Below are 22,238 nucleotides of genomic sequence, written 5' to 3'. Positions count from 1 at the left end.
GGGGACGGTTCAGTCTGAGAGAGGGGCCTGTTCAGTCTGAGAGAGGGGGCGATTCAGTCTGAGAGAGGGGACGGTTCAGTCTGAGAGAGGGGCGGTTCAGTCTGAGAGAGGGACGGTTCAGTCTGAGAGAGGGGATGGTTCAGTGTGAGAGAGGGGACTGTTCAGTCTGAGAGAGGGGGTGTTCAGTCTGGGAGAGGGGACGGTTCAGTCTGAGAGAGGGGACGGTTCAGTCTGAGAGAGCGGCCGGTTCAGTCTGAGAGAGGGGGCGGTTCAGTCTGAGAGAGCGGACGGTTCAGTCTGAGAGAGGGGACAGTTCAGTCTGAGAGAGGGGACGGTTCAGTCTGAGAGAGGGGCTGGTTCAGTCTGAGAGAGGGGCCGGTTCAGTCTGAGAGAGGGACGGTTCAGTCTGAGAGAGGGACGGTTCGGTCTGAGAGAGGGGACTGTTCCGTCTGAGAGAGGGGACGGTTCAGTCTGAGAGAGGGGACTGTTCAGTCTGAGAGAGGGGCCGGTTCAGTCTGAGAGAGGGACGGTTCAGTCTGAGAGAGGGACGGTTCAGTCTGGGAGAGGGGACGGTTCAGTCTGAGAGAGGGGACGGTTCAGTCTGAGAGAGGGGACTGTTCAGTCTGAGAGAGGGGGCGGTTCAGTCTGAGAGAGGGGACGGTTCAGTCTGAGAGAGGGGCGGTTCAGTCTGAGAGAGGGACGGTTCAGTCTGAGAGAGGGGACTGTTCAGTCTGAGAGAGGGGCCGGTTCAGTCTGAGAGAGGGACGGTTCAGTCTGAGAGAGGGGGGGTTCAGTCTGAGAGAGGGACGGTTCAGTCTGAGAGAGGGGGCGGTTCAGTCTGAGAGAGCGGACGGTTCAGTCTGAGAGAGGGGACTGTTCAGTCTGAGAGAGGGGACGGTTCAATCTGTGAGAGGGGACGGTTCAGTCTGAGAGAGGGGGCGGTTCAGTCTGAGAGAGGGGACGGTTCAGTCTGAGAGAGGGGACGGTTCAGTCTGAGAGAGGGGCGGTTCAGTCTGAGAGAGGGGACGGTTCAGTCTGAGAGAGGGCACGGTTCAGTCTGAGAGAGGGGACGGTTCAGTCTGAGAGAGGGGACGGTTCAGTCTGAGAGAGGGGGCGATTCAGTCTGAGAGAGGGGCCGGTTCAGTCTGAGAGAGGGGACGGTTCAGTCTGAGAGAGGGGACGGTTCAGTCTGAGAGAGGGGACGGTTCAGTCTGAGAGAGGGACGGTTCAGTCTGAGAGAGGGGCGGTTCAGTCTGAGAGAGGGGACGGTTCAGTCTGAGAGAGGGACGGTTCAGTCTGAGAGAGGGGGCGATTCAGTCTGAGAGAGGGGACGGTTCAGTCTGAGAGAGGGGGGGATTCAGTCTGAGAGAGGGGGCGATTCAGTCTGAGAGAGGGGGCGATTCAGTCTGAGAGAGGGGGCGATTCAGTCTGAGAGAGGGGGCGATTCAGTCTGAGAGAGGGGGCGGTTCAGTCTGAGAGAGGGGGCGATTCAGTCTGAGAGAGGGGACGGTTCAGTCTGAGAGAGGGGACGGTTCAGTCTGAGAGAGGGGACGGTTCAGTCTGAGAGAGGGACGGTTCAGTCTGAGAGAGGGGGCGATTCAGTCTGAGAGAGGGGACGGTTCAGTCTGAGAGAGGGGGGGATTCAGTCTGAGAGAGGGGGCGATTCAGTCTGAGAGAGGGGGCGATTCAGTCTGAGAGAGGGGGCGATTCAGTCTGAGAGAGGGGGCGATTCAGTCTGAGAGAGGGGGCGGTTCAGTCTGAGAGAGGGGGCGATTCAGTCTGAGAGAGGGGGCGGTTCAGTCTGAGAGAGGGGGCGATTCAGTCTGAGAGAGGGGGCGGTTCAGTCTGAGAGAGGGGACGGTTCAGTCTGAGAGAGGGGACGGTTCAATCTGTGAGAGGGGACGGTTCAGTCTGAGAGAGGGGACGGTTCAATCTGTGAGAGGGGGCGGTTCAGTCTGAGAGAGGGGGCGGTTCAGTCTGAGAGAGGGACGGTTCAGTCTGAGAGAGGGGCGGTTCAGTCTGAGAGAGGGGACGGTTCAGTCTGAGAGAGGGGACGGTTCAGTCTGAGAGAGGGGACGGTTCAGTCTGAGAGAGGGGGCGGTTCAGACTGAGAGAGGGGCGGTTCAGTCTGAGAGAGGGGACGGTTCAGTCTGAGAGAGGGGCCTGTTCAGTCTGAGAGAGGGGACTGTTCAGTCTGAGAGAGGGGACTGTTCAGTCTGAGAGAGGGGGGTTCAGTCTGGGAGAGGGGACGGTTCAGTCTGAGAGAGGGGCCTGTTCAGTCTGAGAGAGGGGACTGTTCAGTCTGAGAGAGGGGACGGTTCAGTCTGAGAGAGGGGACGGTTCAGTCTGAGAGAGGGGCCTGTTCAGTCTGAGAGAGGGGACTGTTCAGTCTGAGAGAGGGGCCGGTTCAGTCTGAGAGAGGGGGGTTCAGTCTGAGAGAGGGGCCGGTTCAGTCTGAGAGAGGGGACTGTTCAGTCTGAGAGAGGGGGGGTTCAGTCTGGGAGAGGGGACGGTTCAGTCTGAGAGAGGGGCGGTTCAGTCTGAGAGAGCGGACGGTTCAGTCTGAGAGAGGGGGCGGTTCAGTCTGAGAGAGCGGACGGTTCAGTCTGAGAGAGGGCGGGGTTCAGTCTGAGAGAGGGGCTGGTTCAGTCTGAGAGAGGGGCCGCTTCAGTCTGAGAGAGGGACGGTTCAGTCTGAGAGAGGGACGGTTTGGTCTGAGAGAGGGGACTGTTCCGTCTGAGAGAGGGGACGGTTCAGTCTGAGAGAGGGGACTGTTCAGTCTGAGAGAGGGGGGGTTCAGTCTGGGAGAGGGGACGGTTCAGTCTGAGAGAGGGGCCGGTTCAGTCTGAGAGAGGGGACGGTTCAGTCTGAGAGAGGGGCCGGTTCAATCTGAGAGAGGGGGCGGTTCAGTCTGAGAGAGCGGATGGTTCAGTCTGAGAGAGGGGGGGGTTCAGTCAGAGAGAGGGGCTGGTTCAGTCTGAGAGAGGGGCCGGTTCAGTCTGAGAGTGGGGGGTTCAGTCTGAGAGAGGGGGCCGTTCAGTCTGAGAGAGGGGACGATTCAGTCTGAAAGAGGGGACTGTTCAGTCTGAGGGAGGGGGGTTCAGTCTGAGAGAGGGGGCGGTTCAGTCTGAGAGAGGGGGCGGTTCAGTCTGCGAGAGGGGGGGTTCAGTCTGAGAGAGGGGGGGTTCAGTCTGAGAGAGAGGGCGGTTCAGTCTGAGAGAGGGGACGGTTCAGTCTGAGAGAGGGGGCGGTTCAGTCTGAGAGAGGGGGGTTCAGTCTGAGAGGGGACGGTTCAGTCTGAAAGAGGGGACGGTTCAGTCTGAGAGAGGGGACGGATCAGTGTGAGAGAGGGGACGGTGCAGTCTGAGAGAGGGAGGGTTCAGTGTGAGAGAGGGGACGGTTCAGTCTGAGAGAGAGGGCGGTTCAGTCTGAGAGAGGGGAAGGTTCAGTCTGAGAGAGGGGGGGTTCAGTCTGAGAAAGGGGACAGTTCAGTGCGAGAGAGGGGTCGGTTCAGTCTGAGAGAGGGGACGGTTCAATCTGAGAGAGCGGGGTTTCAGTCTGAGAGAGGGGACGGTTCATTCTGAGAGAGGGGGCGGTTCAGTCTGAGAGAGGGGATGGGTCAGTCTGAGAGAGGGGCCGGTTCAGTCTGAGAGAGGGACGGTTCAGTCTGAGAGAGGGGGGTGTTCAGTCAGAGAGAGGGGCCGGTTCAGTCTGAGAGAGGGGCCGGTTCAGTCTGAGAGAGGGGGGTGTTCAGTCTGAGAGAGGGGCCGGTTCAATCTGAGAGAGGGGACGGTTCAGTCTGAGAGATGGGGCGGTTCAGTCTGAGAGAGGGACGGTTCAGTCTGAGAGAGGGGACGGTTCAGTCTGAGAGAGAGGCGGGTTAGTCTGAGAGAGGGGACGATTCAGTCTGAGAGAGGGGGGTTCAGTCTGAGAGAGGGACGGTTCAGTCTGAGAGAGGGGATGGTTCAGTGTGAGAGAGGGGACTGTTCAGTCTGAGAGAGGGGGTGTTCAGTCTGGGAGAGGGGACGGTTCAGTCTGAGAGAGGGGCCGGTTCAGTCTGAGAGAGGGGGCGGTTCAGTCTGAGAGAGCGGACGGTTCAGTCTGAGAAAGGGGGGGGTTCAGTCTGAGAGAGGGGCTGGTTCAGTCTGAGAGAGGGGCCGGTTCAGTCTGAGAGAGGGACGGTTCAGTCTGAGAGAGGGACGGTTCGGTCTGAGAGAGGGGACTGTTCCGTCTGAGAGAGGGGACGGTTCAGTCTGAGAGAGGGGACTGTTCAGTCTGAGAGAGGGGGGGTTCAGTCTGGGAGAGGGGACGGTTCAGTCTGAGAGAGGGGACGGTTCAGTCTGAGAGAGGGGACTGTTCAGTCTGAGAGAGGGGGCGATTCAGTCTGAGAGAGGGGACGGTTCAGTCTGAGAGAGGGGCGGTTCAGTCTGAGAGAGGGACGGTTCAGTCTGAGAGAGGGGACTGTTCAGTCTGAGAGAGGGGCCGGTTCAGTCTGAGAGAGGGACGGTTCAGTCTGAGAGAGGGGACTGTTCAGTCTGAGAGAGGGGACGGTTCAATCTGTGAGAGGGGACGGTTCAGTCTGAGAGAGGGGCCTGTTCAGTCTGAGAGAGGGGGCGATTCAGTCTGAGAGAGGGGCCTGTTCAGTCTGAGAGAGGGGCCTGTTCAGTCTGAGAGAGGGGGCGATTCAGTCTGAGAGAGGGGACGGTTCAGTCTGAGAGAGGGGACTGTTCAGTCTGAGAGAGGGGACGGTTCAATCTGTGAGAGGGGACGGTTCAGTCTGAGAGAGGGGCCTGTTCAGTCTGAGAGAGGGGGCGATTCAGTCTGAGAGAGGGGACGGTTCAGTCTGAGAGAGGGGCGGTTCAGTCTGAGAGAGGGACGGTTCAGTCTGAGAGAGGGGACGGTTCAATCTGTGAGAGGGGACGGTTCAGTCTGAGAGAGGGACGGTTCAGTCTGAGAGAGGGGACGGTTCAATCTGTGAGAGGGGACGGTTCAGTCTGAGAGAGGGGACGGTTCAGTCTGAGAGAGGGGGGGGTTCAGTCTGAGAGAGGGGACTGTTCAGTCTGAGAGAGGGGACTGTTCAGTCTGAGAGAGGGGACGGTTCAGTCTGAGAGAGGGGACGGTTCAGTCTGAGAGAGGGGGTTCAGTCTGGGAGAGGGGACGGTTCAGTCTGAGAGAGGGGACTGTTCAGTCTGAGAGAGGGGGGGTTCAGTCTGGGAGAGGGGACGGTTCAGTCTGAGAGAGGGGCCGGTTCAGTCTGAGAGAGCGGATGGTTCAGTCTGAGAGAGTGGGGGGTTCAGTCAGAGAGAGGGGCTGGTTCAGTCTGAGAGAGGGGCCGGTTCAGTCTGAGAGTGGGGGGTTCAGTCTGAGAGAGGGGGCCGTTCAGTCTGAGAGAGGGGACGATTCAGTCTGAAAGAGGGGACGGTTCAGTCTGAGGGAGGGGGGTTCAGTCTGAGAGAGGGGGCGGTTCAGTCTGAGAGAGGGGGCGGTTCACTCTGAGAGAGGGGGGGTTCAGTCTGAGAGAGGGGGGGTTCAGTCTGAGAGAGAGGGCGGTTCAGTCTGAGAGAGGGGACGGTTCAGTCTGAGAGAGGGGGCGGTTCAGTCTGAGAGAGGGGGGTTCAGTGTGAGAGAGGGGATGGGTCAGTCTGAGAGAGGGGCCGGTTCAGTCTGAGAGAGGGACGGTTCAGTCTGAGAGAGGGGGGTGTTCAGTCAGAGAGAGGGGCCGGTTCAGTCTGAGAGAGGGGCCGGTTCAGTCTGAGAGAGGGGGGTGTTCAGTCTGAGAGAGGGGCCGGTTCAATCTGAGAGAGGGGACGGTTCAGTCTGAGAGAGGGGGCGGTTCAGTCTGAGAGAGGGACGGTTCAGTCTGAGAGAGGGGACGGTTCAGTCTGAGAGAGAGGGGGGTTAGTCTGAGAGAGGGGACGGTTCAGTCTGAGAGATGGGACGGTTCAGTCTGAGAGAGGGGACGGTTCAGTCTGAGAGAGGGGACGGTTCAGTCTGAGAGAGGGGACGGATCAGTGTGAGAGAGGGGAGTTCAGTGTGAGAGAGGAGACGGTTCAGTCTGAGAGAGAGGTCGGTTCAGTCTGAGAGAGGGGACGGTTCAGTCTGAGAGAGGGGGTGTTCAGTCTGCGAAAGGGGACAGTTCAGTGTGAGAGAGGGGTCGGTTCAGTCTGAGAGAGGGGACGGTTCAATCTGAGAGAGGGGGGTTTCAGTCTGAGAGAGGGGACGGTTCAGTCTGAGAGAGGGGGCGGTTCAGTCTGAGAGAGGGGATGGGTCAGTCTGAGAGAGGGGCCGGTTCAGTCTGAGAGAGGGACGGTTCAGTCTGAGAGAGGGGGGTGTTCAGTCTGAGAGATGGGCCGGTTCAGTCTGAGAGAGGGGCCGGTTCAGTCTGAGAGAGGGGATTGTTCAGTCTGAGAGAGGGGCCGGTTCAATCTGAGAGAGGGGACGGTTCAGTCTGAGAGAGGGGGCGGTTCAGTCTGAGAGAGGGACGGTTCAGTCTGAGAGAGGGGACGGTTCAGTCTGAGAGAGAGGGGGGTTAGTCTGAGAGAGGGGACGGTTCAGTCTGAGAGATGGGACGGTTCAGTCTGAGAGAGGGGGCGGTTCAGTCTGAGAGAGGGGCCGGTTCAGTCTGAGAGAGGGGCCGGTTCAGTCTGAGAGAGGGGACGGTTCAGTCTGAGAGAGGGGCCGGTTCAGTCTGAGAGAGGGGGGCCGGTTCAGTCTGAGAGAGGGGACGGTTCAGTCTGAGAGAGGGGCCGGTTCAGTCTGAGAGAGGGGGCGGTTCAGTCTGAGAGAGCGGACGGTTCAGTCTGAGAGAGGGGGGGGTTCAGTCTGAGAGAGGGGCCGGTTCAGTCTGAGAGAGGGGCCGGTTCAGTCTGAGAGAGGGGGGTTCAGTCTGAGAGAGGGGGCCGTTCAGTCTGAGAGAGGGGACGGTTCAGTCTGAGAGAGGGACGGTTCAGTCTGAGAGAGGGACGGTTCAGTCTGAGAGAGGGACGGTTCAGTCTGAGAGAGGGACGGTTCGGTCTGAGAGAGGGGGCGTTCCAGTCTGAGACATGGGGCGGTTCAGTCTGAGAGAGGGGAAGGTTCAGTCTGAGAGAGGGGCCGGTTCAGTCTGAGAGAGGGGCCGGTTCAGTCTTAGAGAGGGGCCGGTTCATTCTGAGAGAGCGGACGGTTCAGTCTGAGAGAGGGGACGGTTCAGTCTGAGAGAGGGGACGGTTCAGTCTGAGAGAGGGGCCGGTTCAGTCTGAGAGAGGGGCCGGTTCAGTATGAGAGAGGGGGGTGTTCAGTCTGAGATAGGGGGGTTCAGTCTGAGAGAGGGGCCGGTTCAGTATGAGAGAGGGGGGTGTTCAGTCTGAGAGAGGGGGGTGTTCAGTCTGACAGAGGGGCTGGTTCAGTCTGAGAGATGGGGGGTTCATTCTCAGAGAGTCGGGTTCAGTCTGAGAGAGGGGCGGTTCAGCCTGACCGAGGGGACAGTTCAGCCTGAGAGAGGGGGCGGTTCAGTCTGAGAGAGGGGGCAGTTCAGTCTGAGAGAGGGGGCGGTTCAGTCTGAGAGAGGGAGGGTTCAGTCTGAGAGAGGGGACGGTTCAGTCTGAGAGAGGGGATGGTTCAGTCTGAGAGAGGGGACGGTTCAGTGTGAGAGAGGGGCGGTTCAGTGTGAGAGAGGGGACGGTTCAGTCTGAGAGAGTTGACGGTTCAGTCTGAGAAAGGGGTGGTTCAGTCTGAGAGAGGGGACAGTTCAGTCTGAGAGAGGGGACAGTTCAGTCTGCGAGAGGGGGATTGAGTCTGAGAGAGGGGACGGTTCAGTCTGAGAGAGGGGACGGTTCAGTCTGAGAGAGGGGGCGGTTCAGTCTGAGAGAGAGGACGGTTCAGTCTGAGAGAGCGGGGTGTTCAGTCTGAGAGAGGGGCCGCTTCAGTCTGAGAGAGGGGGCGGTTCAGTCTGAGAGAGGGGACGGTTCAGTCTGAGAGAGGGGATGGTTCAGTCTGAGAGAGGGGGGTTCAGTCTGATCGAGGGGACGGTTCAGTCTGAGAGAGGGGACGGTCCAGTCTGAGAGAGGGGGCGGTTCAGTCTGAGAGAGGGGATGGTTCAGTCTGAGAGAGGGGGGTTCAGTCTGATCGAGGGGACGGTTCAGTCTGAGAGAGGGGACGGTCCAGTCTGAGAGAGGGGGCGGTTCAGTCTGAGAGAGGGGATGGTTCAGTCTGAGAGAGGGACGGTTCAGTCTGAGAGAGGGGGCGGTTCAGTCTGAGAGAGGGGATGGTTCAGTCTGAGAGAGGGGACGGTCCAGTCTGAGAGAGGGGGCGGTTCAGTCTGAGAGAGGGGGCGGTTCAGTCTGAGAGAGGGGCCGGTTCAGTCTGAGAGAGGGGGCGGTTCAGTCTGAGAGAGGGACGGTTCAGTCTGAGAGAGGGGGCGGTTCAGTCTGATCGAGGGGACGGTTCAGTCTGAGAGAGGGGACGGTTCAGTCTGAGAGAGGGAGGTTTCAGTCTGAGAGAGGGGGCGGTTCAGTCTGAGAGAGGGGGCGGTTCAGTCTGAGAGAGGGGCGGTTCAGTCTGAGAGAGGGGACGGTTCAGTCTGAGAGAGGGGACGGTTCAGTCTGAGAGAGGGGACGGTTCAGTCTGAGAGAGGGGACGGTTCAGTCTGAGAGGGGGTTGGTTCAGTCTGAGAGAGGGACCGGTTCAGTCAGAGAGGGGGTTGGTTCAGTCTGAGAGAGGGGGCGGTTCAGTCTGAGAGAGGGGGCGGTGCAGTCTGAGAGAGTGGGGGTTCAGTCTGAGTAAGGGGACATTCAGTCTGAGAGAGGGGCGGTTCAGTCTGAGAGAGGGGGCGGTTCAGTCTGAGAGAGGGGGGGTTCAGTCTGAGAGAGGGGACGGTTCAGTCTGAGAGAGGGGGGGTGCAGTCTGAGAGAGAGGGCGGTTCAGTCTGAGAGAGGGGACGGTTCAGTCTGAGAGAGGGGCCTGTTCAGTCTGAGAGAGGGGACTGTTCAGTCTGAGAGAGGGGACTGTTCAGTCTGAGAGAGGGGGGTTCAGTCTGGGAGAGGGGACGGTTCAGTCTGAGAGAGGGGACTGTTCAGTCTGAGAGACGGGGGGTTCAGTCTGGGAGAGGGGACGGTTCAGTCTGAGAGAGGGGCGGTTCAGTCTGAGAGAGCGGACGGTTCAGTCTGAGAGAGGGGGCGGTTCAGTCTGAGAGAGCGGACGGTTCAGTCTGAGAGAGGGGGGGGTTCAGTCTGAGAGAGGGGCTGGTTCAGTCTGAGAGAGGGGCCGGTTCAGTCTGAGAGAGGGACGGTTCAGTCTGAGAGAGGGACGGTTCAGTCTGAGAGAGGGGACGGTTCAGTCTGAGAGAGGGGATGGTTCAGTCTGAGAGAGGGGACTGTTCCGTCTGAGAGAGGGGACGGTTCAGTCTGAGAGAGGGGACTGTTCAGTCTGAGAGAGGGGGGGTTCAGTCTGGGAGAGGGGACGGTTCAGTCTGAGAGAGGGGCCGGTTCAGTCTGAGAGAGGGGACGGTTCAGTCTGAGAGAGGGGCCGGTTCAATCTGAGAGAGGGGGCGGTTCAGTCTGAGAGAGCGGATGGTTCAGTCTGAGAGAGGGGGGGGTTCAGTCAGAGAGAGGGGCTGGTTCAGTCTGAGAGAGGGGCCGGTTCAGTCTGAGAGTGGGGGGTTCAGTCTGAGAGAGGGGGCCGTTCAGTCTGAGAGAGGGGACGATTCAGTCTGAAAGAGGGGACTGTTCAGTCTGAGGGAGGGGGGTTCAGTCTGAGAGAGGGGGCGGTTCAGTCTGAGAGAGGGGGCGGTTCAGTCTGCGAGAGGGGGGGTTCAGTCTGAGAGAGGGGGGGTTCAGTCTGAGAGAGAGGGCGGTTCAGTCTGAGAGAGGGGACGGTTCAGTCTGAGAGAGGGGGCGGTTCAGTCTGAGAGAGGGGACGGATCAGTGTGAGAGAGGGGACGGTGCAGTCTGAGAGAGGGAGGGTTCAGTGTGAGAGAGGGGACGGTTCAGTCTGAGAGAGAGGGCGGTTCAGTCTGAGAGAGGGGAAGGTTCAGTCTGAGAGATGGGGGGTTCAGTCTGAGAAAGGGGACAGTTCAGTGCGAGAGAGGGGTCGGTTCAGTCTGAGAGAGGGGACGGTTCAATCTGAGAGAGCGGGGTTTCAGTCTGAGAGAGGGGACGGTTCATTCTGAGAGAGGGGGCGGTTCAGTCTGAGAGAGGGGATGGGTCAGTCTGAGAGAGGGGCCGGTTCAGTCTGAGAGAGGGACGGTTCAGTCTGAGAGAGGGGGGTGTTCAGTCAGAGACATGGGGCGGTTCAGTCTGAGAGAGGGGCCGGTTCAGTCTGAGAGAGGGGCCGGTTCAGTCTGAGAGAGGGGGGTGTTCAGTCTGAGAGAGGGGCCGGTTCAATCTGAGAGAGGGGACGGTTCAGTCTGAGAGATGGGGCGGTTCAGTCTGAGAGAGGGACGGTTCAGTCTGAGAGAGGGGACGGTTCAGTCTGAGAGAGAGGGGGGTTAGTCTGAGAGAGGGGACGATTCAGTCTGAGAGAGGGGGGTTCAGTCTGAGAGAGGGACGGTTCAGTCTGAGAGAGGGGGCGGTTCAGTCTGAGAGAGCGGACGGTTCAGTCTGAGAAAGGGGGGGGTTCAGTCTGAGAGAGGGGCTGGTTCAGTCTGAGAGAGGGGCCGGTTCAGTCTGAGAGAGGGACGGTTCAGTCTGAGAGAGGGACGGTTCGGTCTGAGAGAGGGGACTGTTCCGTCTGAGAGAGGGGACGGTTCAGTCTGAGAGAGGGGACTGTTCAGTCTGAGAGAGGGGGGGTTCAGTCTGGGAGAGGGGACGGTTCAGTCTGAGAGAGGGGACGGTTCAGTCTGAGAGAGGGGACTGTTCAGTCTGAGAGAGGGGGCGATTCAGTCTGAGAGAGGGGACGGTTCAGTCTGAGAGGGGACGGTTCAGTCTGAGAGAGGGGACGGTTCAGTCTGAGAGAGGGGACGGTTCAATCTGTGAGAGGGGACGGTTCAGTCTGAGAGAGGGGCCTGTTCAGTCTGAGAGAGGGGGCGATTCAGTCTGAGAGAGGGGGCGGTTCAGTCTGAGAGAGGGGGGGGTTCAGTCTGAGAGAGGGGCCGGTTCAGTCTGAGAGAGGTGACGGTTCAGTCTGAGAGAGGGGGGGGTTCAGTCTGAGAGAGGGGGCGGTTCAGTCTGAGAGAGGGGGGGGTTCAGTCTGAGAGAGGGGGCGGTTCAGTCTGAGAGAGGGGACAGTTCAGTCTGAGAGAGGGGACGGTTCAGTCTGAGAGAGGGGGCGATTCAGTCTGAGAGAGGGGACGGTTCAGTCTGAGAGAGGGGACGGTTCAGTCTGAGAGAGGGGACGGTTCAGTCTGAGAGAGGGGACGGTTCAGTCTGAGAGAGGGGACGGTTCAGTCTGAGAGAGGTGGCGGTTCAGTCTGAGAGAGGGGGCGGTTCAGTCTGAGAGAGGGGACGGTTCAGTCTGAGAGAGGTGGCGGTTCAGTCTGAGAGAGGGACGGTTCAGTCTGAGAGAGGGGGCGGTTCAGTCTGAGAGAGGGGGCGGTTCAGTCTGAGAGAGGGGACGGTTCAGTCTGAGAGAGGGGACGGTTCAGTCTGAGAGAGGGACGGTTCAGTCTGAGAGAGGGGACGGTTCAATCTGTGAGAGGGGACGGTTCAGTCTGAGAGAGGGACGGTTCAGTCTGAGAGAGGGGACGGTTCAATCTGTGAGAGGGGACGGTTCAGTCTGAGAGAGGGGACGGTTCAGTCTGAGAGAGGGGGGGGTTCAGTCTGAGAGAGGGGACTGTTCAGTCTGAGAGAGGGGACTGTTCAGTCTGAGAGAGGGGACGGTTCAGTCTGAGAGAGGGGACGGTTCAGTCTGAGAGAGGGGGTTCAGTCTGGGAGAGGGGACGGTTCAGTCTGAGAGAGGGGACTGTTCAGTCTGAGAGAGGGGGGGTTCAGTCTGGGAGAGGGGACGGTTCAGTCTGAGAGAGGGGCCGGTTCAGTCTGAGAGAGGGGCCGGTTCAATCTGAGAGAGGGGGCGGTTCAGTCTGAGAGAGCGGATGGTTCAGTCTGAGAGAGTGGGGGGTTCAGTCAGAGAGAGGGGCTGGTTCAGTCTGAGAGAGGGGCCGGTTCAGTCTGAGAGTGGGGGGTTCAGTCTGAGAGAGGGGGCCGTTCAGTCTGAGAGAGGGGACGATTCAGTCTGAAAGAGGGGACGGTTCAGTCTGAGGGAGGGGGGTTCAGTCTGAGAGAGGGGGCGGTTCAGTCTGAGAGAGGGGGCGGTTCACTCTGAGAGAGGGGGGGTTCAGTCTGAGAGAGGGGGGGTTCAGTCTGAGAGAGAGGGCGGTTCAGTCTGAGAGAGGGGACGGTTCAGTCTGAGAGAGGGGGCGGTTCAGTCTGAGAGAGGGGGGTTCAGTGTGAGAGAGGGGATGGGTCAGTCTGAGAGAGGGGCCGGTTCAGTCTGAGAGAGGGACGGTTCAGTCTGAGAGAGGGGGGTGTTCAGTCAGAGAGAGGGGCCGGTTCAGTCTGAGAGAGGGGCCGGTTCAGTCTGAGAGAGGGGGGTGTTCAGTCTGAGAGAGGGGCCGGTTCAATCTGAGAGAGGGGACGGTTCAGTCTGAGAGAGGGGGCGGTTCAGTCTGAGAGAGGGACGGTTCAGTCTGAGAGAGGGGACGGTTCAGTCTGAGAGAGAGGGGGGTTAGTCTGAGAGAGGGGACGGTTCAGTCTGAGAGATGGGACGGTTCAGTCTGAGAGAGGGGACGGTTCAGTCTGAGAGAGGGGACGGTTCAGTCTGAGAGAGGGGACGGATCAGTGTGAGAGAGGGGAGTTCAGTGTGAGAGAGGAGACGGTTCAGTCTGAGAGAGAGGTCGGTTCAGTCTGAGAGAGGGGACGGTTCAGTCTGAGAGAGGGGGTGTTCAGTCTGCGAAAGGGGACAGTTCAGTGTGAGAGAGGGGTCGGTTCAGTCTGAGAGAGGGGACGGTTCAATCTGAGAGAGGGGGGTTTCAGTCTGAGAGAGGGGACGGTTCAGTCTGAGAGAGGGGGCGGTTCAGTCTGAGAGAGGGGATGGGTCAGTCTGAGAGAGGGGCCGGTTCAGTCTGAGAGAGGGACGGTTCAGTCTGAGAGAGGGGGGTGTTCAGTCTGAGAGATGGGCCGGTTCAGTCTGAGAGAGGGGCCGGTTCAGTCTGAGAGAGGGGATTGTTCAGTCTGAGAGAGGGGCCGGTTCAATCTGAGAGAGGGGACGGTTCAGTCTGAGAGAGGGGGCGGTTCAGTCTGAGAGAGGGACGGTTCAGTCTGAGAGAGGGGACGGTTCAGTCTGAGAGAGAGGGGGGTTAGTCTGAGAGAGGGGACGGTTCAGTCTGAGAGATGGGACGGTTCAGTCTGAGAGAGGGGCCGGTTCAGTCTGAGAGAGGGGGGCCGGTTCAGTCTGAGAGAGGGGACGGTTCAGTCTGAGAGAGGGGCCGGTTCAGTCTGAGAGAGGGGGCGGTTCAGTCTGAGAGAGCGGACGGTTCAGTCTGAGAGAGGGGGGGGTTCAGTCTGAGAGAGGGGCCGGTTCAGTCTGAGAGAGGGGCCGGTTCAGTCTGAGAGAGGGGGGTTCAGTCTGAGAGAGGGCCGGTTCAGTCTGAGAGAGGGACGGTTCAGTCTGAGAGAGGGACGGTTCGGTCTGAGAGAGGGGGCGTTCCAGTCTGAGACATGGGGCGGTTCAGTCTGAGAGAGGGGAAGGTTAAGTCTGAGAGAGGGGCCGGTTCAGTCTGAGAGAGGGGCCGGTTCAGTCTTAGAGAGGGGCCGGTTCATTCTGAGAGAGCGGACGGTTCAGTCTGAGAGAGGGGACGGTTCAGTCTGAGAGAGGGGACGGTTCAGTCTGAGAGAGGGGCCGGTTCAGTCTGAGAGAGGGGCCGGTTCAGTATGAGAGAGGGGGGTGTTCAGTCTGAGATAGGGGGGTTCAGTCTGAGAGAGGGGCCGGTTCAGTATGAGAGAGGGGGGTGTTCAGTCTGAGAGAGGGGACGGTTCAGTCTGAGAGATGGGGGGTTCATTCTCAGAGAGTCGGGTTCAGTCTGAGAGAGGGGCGGTTCAGCCTGACCGAGGGGACAGTTCAGCCTGAGAGAGGGGACTGTTCAGACTGAGAGAGGGGGCGGTTCAGTCTGAGAGAGGGGGCAGTTCAGTCTGAGAGAGGGGGCGGTTCAGTCTGAGAGAGGGGACGGTTCAGTCTGAGAGAGGGGACGGTTCAGTCTGAGAGAGGGGACGGTTCAGTGTGAGAGAGGGGACGGTTCAGTCTGAGAGAGTTGATGGTTCAGTCTGAGAGAGGGGACGGTTCAGTGTGAGAGAGGGGCGGTTCAGTCTGAGAGAGGGGACAGTTCAGTCTGAGAGAGGGGACAGTTCAGTCTGCGAGAGGGGGATTGAGTCTGAGAGAGGGGACGGTTCAGTCTGAGAGAGGGGGCGGTTCAGTCTGAGAGAGAGGACGGTTCAGTCTGAGAGAGCGGGGTGTTCAGTCTGAGAGAGGGGCCGCTTCAGTCTGAGAGAGGGGGCGGTTCAGTCTGAGAGAGGGGACGGTTCAGTCTGAGAGAGGGGATGGTTCAGTCTGAGAGAGGGGGGTTCAGTCTGATCGAGGGGACGGTTCAGTCTGAGAGAGGGGGGTTCAGTCTGAGAGAGGGGATGGTTCAGTCTGAGAGAGGGGGGTTCAGTCTGATCGAGGGGACGGTTCAGTCTGAGAGAGGGGACGGTCCAGTCTGAGAGAGGGGGCGGTTCAGTCTGAGAGAGGGGATGGTTCAGTCTGAGAGAGGGACGGTTCAGTCTGAGAGAGGGGGCGGTTCAGTCTGAGAGAGGGGATGGTTCAGTCTGAGAGAGGGGGCGGTTCAGTCTGAGAGAGGGGGCGGTTCAGTCTGAGAGAGGGGCCGGTTCAGTCTGAGAGAGGGGGCGGTTCAGTCTGAGAGAGGGACGGTTCAGTCTGAGAGAGGGGGCGGTTCAGTCTGATCGAGGGGACGGTTCAGTCTGAGAGAGGGGACGGTTCAGTCTGAGAGAGGGAGGTTTCAGTCTGAGAGAGGGGGCGGTTCAGTCTGAGAGAGGGGACGGTTCAGTCTGAGAGAGGGGGCGGTTCAGTCTGAGAGAGGGGGGGTTCAGTCTGAGAGAGGGGACGGTTCAGTCTGAGAGAGGGGCGGTTCAGTCTGAGAGAGGGGACGGTTCAGTCTGAGAGAGGGGACGGTTCAGTCTGAGAGAGGGGACGGTTCAGTCTGAGAGAGGGGACGGTTCAGTCTGAGAGGGGGTTGGTTCAGTCTGAGAGAGGGACCGGTTCAGTCAGAGAGGGGGTTGGTTCAGTCTGAGAGAGGGGCCGGTTCAGTCTGAGAGAGTGGGGGTTCAGTCTGAGAGAGGGGGGGTTCAGTCTGAGAGAGGGCGGTTCAGTCTGAGAGAGGGGGCGGTTCAGTCTGAGAGAGGGGGGGTTCAGTCTGAGAGAGGGGGCGGTTCAGTCTGAGAGAGGGGACGATTCAGTCTGAGAGAGGGGGCGGTTCAGTCTGAGAGAGGGGGGGTTCAGTCTGAGAAAGGTGACGGTTCAGTCTGAGAGAGGGGCCGGTTCAGTCTGAGAGAGGGGACGGTTCAGTCTGAGAGAGGGGGCGATTCAGTCTGAGAGATGGGAAGGTTCAGTCTGAGAGAGGGGACGGTTCAGTCTGAGAGAGGGGACGGATCAGTGTGAGAGAGGGGGGGTTCAGTCTGAGAGAGGGGCCGGTTCAGTCTGAGAGAGGGGCCGGTTCAGTCTGAGAGAGGGGGCGGTTCAGTCTGAGAGAGGGGACGGTTCAGTCTGAGAGAGGGGGGGTTCAGTCTGAGAGAGGGGGCGGTGCAGTCTGATAGAGGGGGCGGTTCAGTCTGAGAGAGGGGGCGGTTCAGTCTGAGAGAGGCGGGGGTTCAGTCTGAGAGAGGGGGGGTTCAGTCTGAGAGAGGGGACGGTTCATTCTGAGAGAGGGGGAGGTTCAGTCTGAGAGAGAGGACGGTTCAGTCTGAGAGAGGGGGCTTTTCAGTCTGAGAGAGGGGACGGTTCAGTCTGACAGAGGGGACGGTTCAGTCTGAGAGAGGGACGGTTCAGTCTGAGAGAGGGACGGTTCGGTCTGAGTGAGGGGACGGTTCCGTCTGAGAGAGGGGATGGTTCAGTCTGAGAGAGGGGACGGTTCAGTCTGAGAGAGGGGGGGTTCAGTCTGAGAGAGGGGACGGTTCAGTCTGAGAGCGGGGCCGGTTCATTCTGAGAGAGGGGACGGTTCAGTCTTAGAGAGGGGCCGGTTCAGTCTGAGAGTGGGGGCGGTTCAGTCTGAGAGAGCGGACGGTTCAGTCTGAGAGAGGGGGGGGTCCAGTCTGAGAGAGGGGCCGGTTCAGTCTGAGAGAGGGGCCGGTTCAGTCTGAGAGAGGGGTGTTCAGTCTGAGAGAGGGGGCCGTTCAGTCTGAGAGAGGGGACGGTTCAGTCTGAGAGAGGGACGGTTCAGTCTGAGAGAGGGACGGTTCAGTCTGAGAGAGGGACGGTTCAGCCTGAGAGAGGGACGGTTCAGTCTGAGAGAGGGGACGGTTCAGTCTGAGAGAGGGGGGTTCAGTCTGAGAGAGGGACGGTTCAGTGTGAGAGAGGGGACGGTTCAGTGTGAGGGGGGTTCAGTGTGAGAGAGGTGACGGTTCAGTCTGAGAGAGGGGGCATTCCAGTCTGAGACATGGGGCGGTTCAGTCTGACAGAGGGAAAGGTTCAGTCTGAGAGAGGGGCCGGTTCAGTCTGAGAGAGGGCCCGGTTCAGTCTGAGAGAGGGGCCGGTTCAGTCTGAGAGAGCGGACGCTTCAGTCTGAGAGAGCGGACGGTTCAGTCTGAGAGAGGGGACGGTTCAGTCTGAGAGAGGGGACGGTTCAGTCTGAGAGAGGGGACGGTTCAGTCTGAGAGAGGGGCCGGTTCAGTCTGAGAAAGGGGCCGGTTCAGTCTGAGAGAGGGGCCGGTTCAGTCTGAGAGAGGGGCGGTTCAGCCTGACCGAGGGGCAGTTCAGCCTGAGAGAGGGGGCGGTTCAGTCTGAGAGAGGGGGCGGTTCAGTCTGAGAGAGGGGACGGTTCAGTCTGAGAGAGGGGCGGTTCAGACTGAGAGAGGGGACGGATCAGTCTGAGAGAGGGGACGGATCAGTGTGAGAGAGGGGGGTTCAGTGTGAGAGAGGACGGTTCAGTCTGAGAGAGGGGCCGGTTCAGTCTGAGAGAGGGACGGTTCAGTCTGAGAGAGGGGGCGGTTCAGTCTGAGAGAGGGGGGCGGTTCAGTCCGAGAGAGCGGATGGTTCAGTCTGAGAGAGGGGGCGGTTCAGTCTGAGAGAGGGACGGTTCAGTCTGAGAGAGGGGGGGGTTCAGTCAGAGAGAGGGGCTGGTTCAGTCTGAGAGAGGGGCCGGTTCAGTCTGAGAGAGGGGGGTTCAGTCTGAGAGAGGGGACGGTTCGGTCTGAGAGAGGGGGCGGTTCAGTCTGAGAGAGGGGCCGGTTCAGTCTGAGAGAGGGGGGGTTCAGTCTGAGAGAGAGGGCGGTTCAGTCTGAGAGAGGGGGCGGTTCAGTCTGAGAGAGGGGATGGTTCAGTCTGAGAGAGGGGACGGTTCAGTCTGAGAGAGGGGACGGTTCAGTCTGAGAGAGGGACGGTTCAGTCTGAGAGAGGGGACGGTTCAGTCTGAGAGAGGGGACGGTTCAGTCTGAGAGAGGGGACGGTTCAGTCTGAGAGAGGGGGCGGTTCAGTCTGAGAGAGGGGACGGTTCAGTCTGAGAGAGGGGGGCGGTTCAGTCTGAGAGAGGGGGGGTTCAGTCTGAGAAAGGGGACAGTTCAGTCTGAGAGAGGGGGGTTCAGTCTGAGAGAGGGGGCGGTTCAGTCTGAGAGAGGGGGCGGTTCAGTCTGAGAGAGGGGCCGGTTCAGTCTGAGAGAGGGGACGGTTCAGTCTGAGAGAGGGGGGCGGTTCAGTCTGAGAGAGGGGACGGTTCAGTCTGAGAGAGGGAGGGTTCAGTCTGAGAGAGGGGACGGTTCAGTCTGAGAGAGGGGGGTGTTCAGTCTGAGAGAGGGACGGTTCAGTCTGAGAGAGGGACGGTTCAGTCTGAGAGAGGGGGCGGTTCAGTCTGAGAGAGGGGACGGTTCAGTCTGAGAGAGGCGACGGTTCAGTCTGAGAGAGGGGACGGTTCAGTCTGAGAGAGGGGACGGTTCAGTCTGAGAGAGGGGAGGGTTCAGTCTGAGAGAGGGGACGGTTCAGTCTGAGAGAGGGACGGTTCAGTCTGAGAGAGGGGACGGTTCAGTCTGAGAGAGGGACGGTTCAGTCTGAGAGAGGGGGCGGTTCAGTCTGAGAGAGGGACGGTTCAGTCTGTGAGAGGGGGCGGTTCAGTCTGAGAGGGGGAGGTTCAGTCTGAGAGAGGGGACGGTTCAGTCTGAGAGAGGGGGCGGTTCAGTCTGAGAGAGGGGACGGTTCAGTCTGAGAGAGGGGACGGTTCAGTCTGAGAGAGGGGGGGGTTCAGTCTGAGAGAGGGGCCGGTTCAGTCTGAGAGAGGGGACAGTTCAGTCTGAGAGAGGGGACGGTTCAGTCTGAGAGAGGGGACAGTTCAGTCTGAGAGAGGGGCCGGTTCAGTCTGAGAGAGGGGCGGTTCAGTCTGAGAGAGGGGGGTTCAGTCTGAGAGAGGGGTCGGTTCAGTCTGAGAGAGGGGACGGTTCAGTCTGAGAGAGGGGACGGTTCAGTCTGAGAGAGGGGACGGTTCAGTCTGAGAGAGGGGGCGGTTCAGTCTGAGAGAGGGGCGGTTCAGTCTGAGAGAGGGGGGTTCAGTCTGAGAGAGGGGTCGGTTCAGTCTGAGAGAGGGGGGTTCAGTCTGAGAGAGGGGTCGGTTCAGTCTGAGAGAGGGGACGGTTCAGTCTGAGAGAGGGGACGGTTCAGTCTGAGAGAGGGGACGGTTCAGTCTGAGAGAGGGGACGGTTCAGTCTGAGAGAGGGGGGGGTTCAGTCTGAGAGAGGGGACGGTTCAGTCTGAGAGAGGGGACGGTTCAGTCTGAGAGAGGGGACAGTTCAGTCTGAGAGAGGGGACGGTTCAGTCTGAGAGAGGGACGGTTCAGTCTGAGAGAGGGACGGTTCAGTCTGAGAGAGGGGACGGTTCAGTCTGAGAGAGGGACGGTTCAGTCTGAGAGAGGGGGCGGTTCAGTCTGAGAGAGGGGACGGTTCAGTCTGAGAGAGGGGGGGGTTCAGTCTGAGAGAGGGGACGGTTCAGTCTGAGAGAGGGGACAGTTCAGTCTGAGAGAGGGGACGGTTCAGTCTGAGAGAGGGGACGGTTCAGTCTGAGAGAGGGACGGTTCAGTCTGAGAGAGGGGCTGGTTCAGTCTGAGAGAGGGACGGTTCAGTCTGAGAGAGGGGACGGTTCAGTCTGAGAGAGGGACGGTTCAGTCTGAGAGAGGGGACGGTTCAGTCTGAGAGAGGGACGGTTCAGTCTGAGAGAGGGACGGTTCAGTCTGAGAGAGGGACGGTTCAGTCTGAGAGAGGGGACGGTTCAGTCTGAGAGAGGGGGCGGTTCAGTCTGAGAGAGGGGACGGTTCAGTCTGAGAGAGGGGACGGTTCAGTCTGAGAGAGGGGACGGTTCAGTCTGAGAGAGGGGACGGTTCAGTCTGAGAGAGGGAACGGTTCAGTCTGAGAGAGGGACGGTTCAGTCTGAGAGAGGGGACGGTTCAGTCTGAGAGAGGGGACGGTTCAGTCTGAGAGAGGGGGGTTCAGTCTGAGAGAGGGAAAGGTTCAGTCTGAGAGAGGGGACGGTTCAGTCTGAGAGAGGGGACGGTTCAGTCTGAGAGAGGGGACGGTTCAGTCTGAGAGAGGGGACGGATCAGTGTGAGAGAGGAGACGGTTCAGTCTGAGAGAGAGGGCGGTTCAGTCTGAGAGAGGGGACGGTTCAGTCTGAGAGAGGGGGTGTTCAGTCTGAGAAAGGGGACAGTTCAGTCTGAGAGAGGGGACGGTTCAGTCTGAGAGAGGGGTCGGTTCAGTCTGAGAGAGGGGACGGTTCAATCTGAGAGAGGGGGGTTTCAGTCTGAGAGAGGGGACGGTTCAGTCTGAGAGAGGGGGCGGTTCAGTCTGAGAGAGGGGCCGGTTCAGTCTGAGAGAGGGACGGTTCAGTCTGAGAGAGGGGGGTGTTCAGTCTGAGAGATGGGCCGGTTCAGTCTGAGAGAGGGGCCGGTTCAGTCTGAGAGAGGGGGGTGTTCAGTCTGAGAGAGGGGCCGGTTCAATCTGAGAGAGGGGACGGTTCATTCTGAGAGAGGGGGCGGTTCAGTCTGAGAGAGGGGACGGTTCAGTCTGAGAGAGAGGGGGCGGTTCAGTCTGAGAGAGGGGGCGGTTCAGTCTGAGAGATGGGACGGTTCAGTCTGAGAGAGAGGGGGCGGTTCAGTCTGAGAGAGGGGGCGGTTCAGTCTGAGAGAGGGGACGGTTCAGTCTGAGAGAGAGGGGGCGGTTCAATCTGAGAGAGGGGACGGTTCAGTCTGAGAGAGGGGGCGGTTCAGTCTGAGAGAGGGGGCGGTTCAATCTGAGAGAGGGGACGGTTCAGTCTGAGAGAGAGGGGGCGGTTCAATCTGAGAGAGGGGGCGGTTCAGTCTGAGAGAGGGGACGGTTCAGTCTGAGAGAGAGGGGGCGGTTCAATCTGAGAGAGGGGACGGTTCAGTCTGAGAGAGGGGGCGGTTCAATCTGAGAGAGGGGACGGTTCAGTCTGAGAGAGAGGGGGCGGTTCAGTCTGAGAGAGGGGGCGGTTCAGTCTGAGAGATGGGACGGTTCAGTCTGAAAGAGGGGCCGGTTCAGTCTGAGAGAGGGGGGCCGGTTCAGTCTGAGAGAGGGGACGGTTCAGTCTGAGAGAGCGGACGGTTCAGTCTGAGAGAGGGGACGGTTCAGTCTGAGAGAGGGGACGGTTCAGTCTGAGAGAGGGGCCGGTTCAGTCTGAGAGAGGGGCCGGTTCAGTCTGAGAGAGGGGACGGTTCAGTCTGAGAGAGGGGACGGTTCAGTCTGAGAGAGGGGCGGTTCAGTCTGAGAGAGGGGGCCGGTTCAGTCTGAGAGAGGGGGCGGTTCAGTCTGAGAGAGGGGGCGGTTCAGTCTGAGAGAGGGGGCGGTTCAGTCTGAGAGAGGGGACGGTTCAGTCTGAGAGAGGGACGGTTCAGTCTGAGAGAGGGGCCGGTTCAGTCTGAGAGAGGGGGGTTCAGTCTGAGAGAGGGGACGGTTCAGTCTGAGAGAGGGGATGGTTCAGTCTGAGAGATGGGACGATTCAGTCTGAGAGATGGGAAGGTTCAGTCTGAGAGAGGGGACGGTTCAGTCTGAGAGAGGGGACGGATCAGTGTGAGAGAGGGGGGGTTCAGTCTGAGAGAGGGGCCGGTTCAGTCTGAGAGAGGGACGGTTCAGTCTGAGAGAGGGGCCGGTTCAGTCTGAGAGAGGGGGCGGTTCAGTCTGAGAGAGGGGCCGGTTCAGTCTGAGAGAGGGGCCGGTTCAGTCTGAGAGAGGGGGCGGTTCAGTCTGAGAGAGGGGACGGTTCAGTCTGAGAGAGGGGGGGTTCAGTCTGAGAGAGGGGGCGGTGCAGTCTGATAGAGGGGGCGGTTCAGTCTGAGAGAGTGGACGGTTCAGTTTGAGAGAGGGACGGTTCAGTCTGAGAGAGGGGGCGGTGCAGTCTGATAGAGGGGGCGGTTCAGTCTGAGAGAGTGGACGGTTCAGTTTGAGAGAGGGGACGGTTCAGTCTGAGAGAGGTGGCGGTTCAGTCTGAGAGAGGCGGGGGTTCAGTCTGAGAGAGGGGGGGTTCAGTCTGAGAGAGGGGACGGTTCATTCTGAGAGAGGGGGGCCGGTTCAGTCTGAGAGAGAGGACGGTTCAGTCTGAGAGAGGGGGCTTTTCAGTCTGAGAGAGGGGACGGTTCAGTCTGAGAGAGGGGACGGTTCAGTCTGAGAGAGGGACGGTTCAGTCTGAGAGAGGGACGGTTCGGTCTGAGTGAGGGGACGGTTCCGTCTGAGAGAGGGGATGGTTCAGTCTGAGAGAGGGGACGGTTCAGTCTGAGAGAGGGGGGGTTCAGTCTGAGAGAGGGACGGTTCATTCTGAGAGAGGGGGGGTTCAGTCTGAGAGAGGGACGGTTCAGTCTGAGAGCGGGGCCGGTTCATTCTGAGAGAGGGGACGGTTCAGTCTTAGAGAGGGGCCGGTTCAGTCTGAGAGTGGGGGCGGTTCAGTCTGAGAGAGCGGACGGTTCAGTCTGAGAGAGGGGGGGGTCCAGTCTGAGAGAGGGGCCGGTTCAGTCTGAGAGAGGGGCCGGTTCAGTCTGAGAGAGGGGGGTTCAGTCTGAGAGAGGGGGCCGTTCA

The sequence above is a fragment of the Somniosus microcephalus genome, unplaced genomic scaffold (assembly GCF_052327205.1).
Source record: "Somniosus microcephalus isolate GS21.2 unplaced genomic scaffold, FLI_Smic_1.0 unresolved_chr9, whole genome shotgun sequence".
In the NCBI taxonomy this organism is placed as follows: domain Eukaryota; kingdom Metazoa; phylum Chordata; class Chondrichthyes; order Squaliformes; family Somniosidae; genus Somniosus; species Somniosus microcephalus.
The sequence above is the reverse complement of the archived record's forward strand: the minus strand, read 5'-3'. Positions refer to the sequence as shown.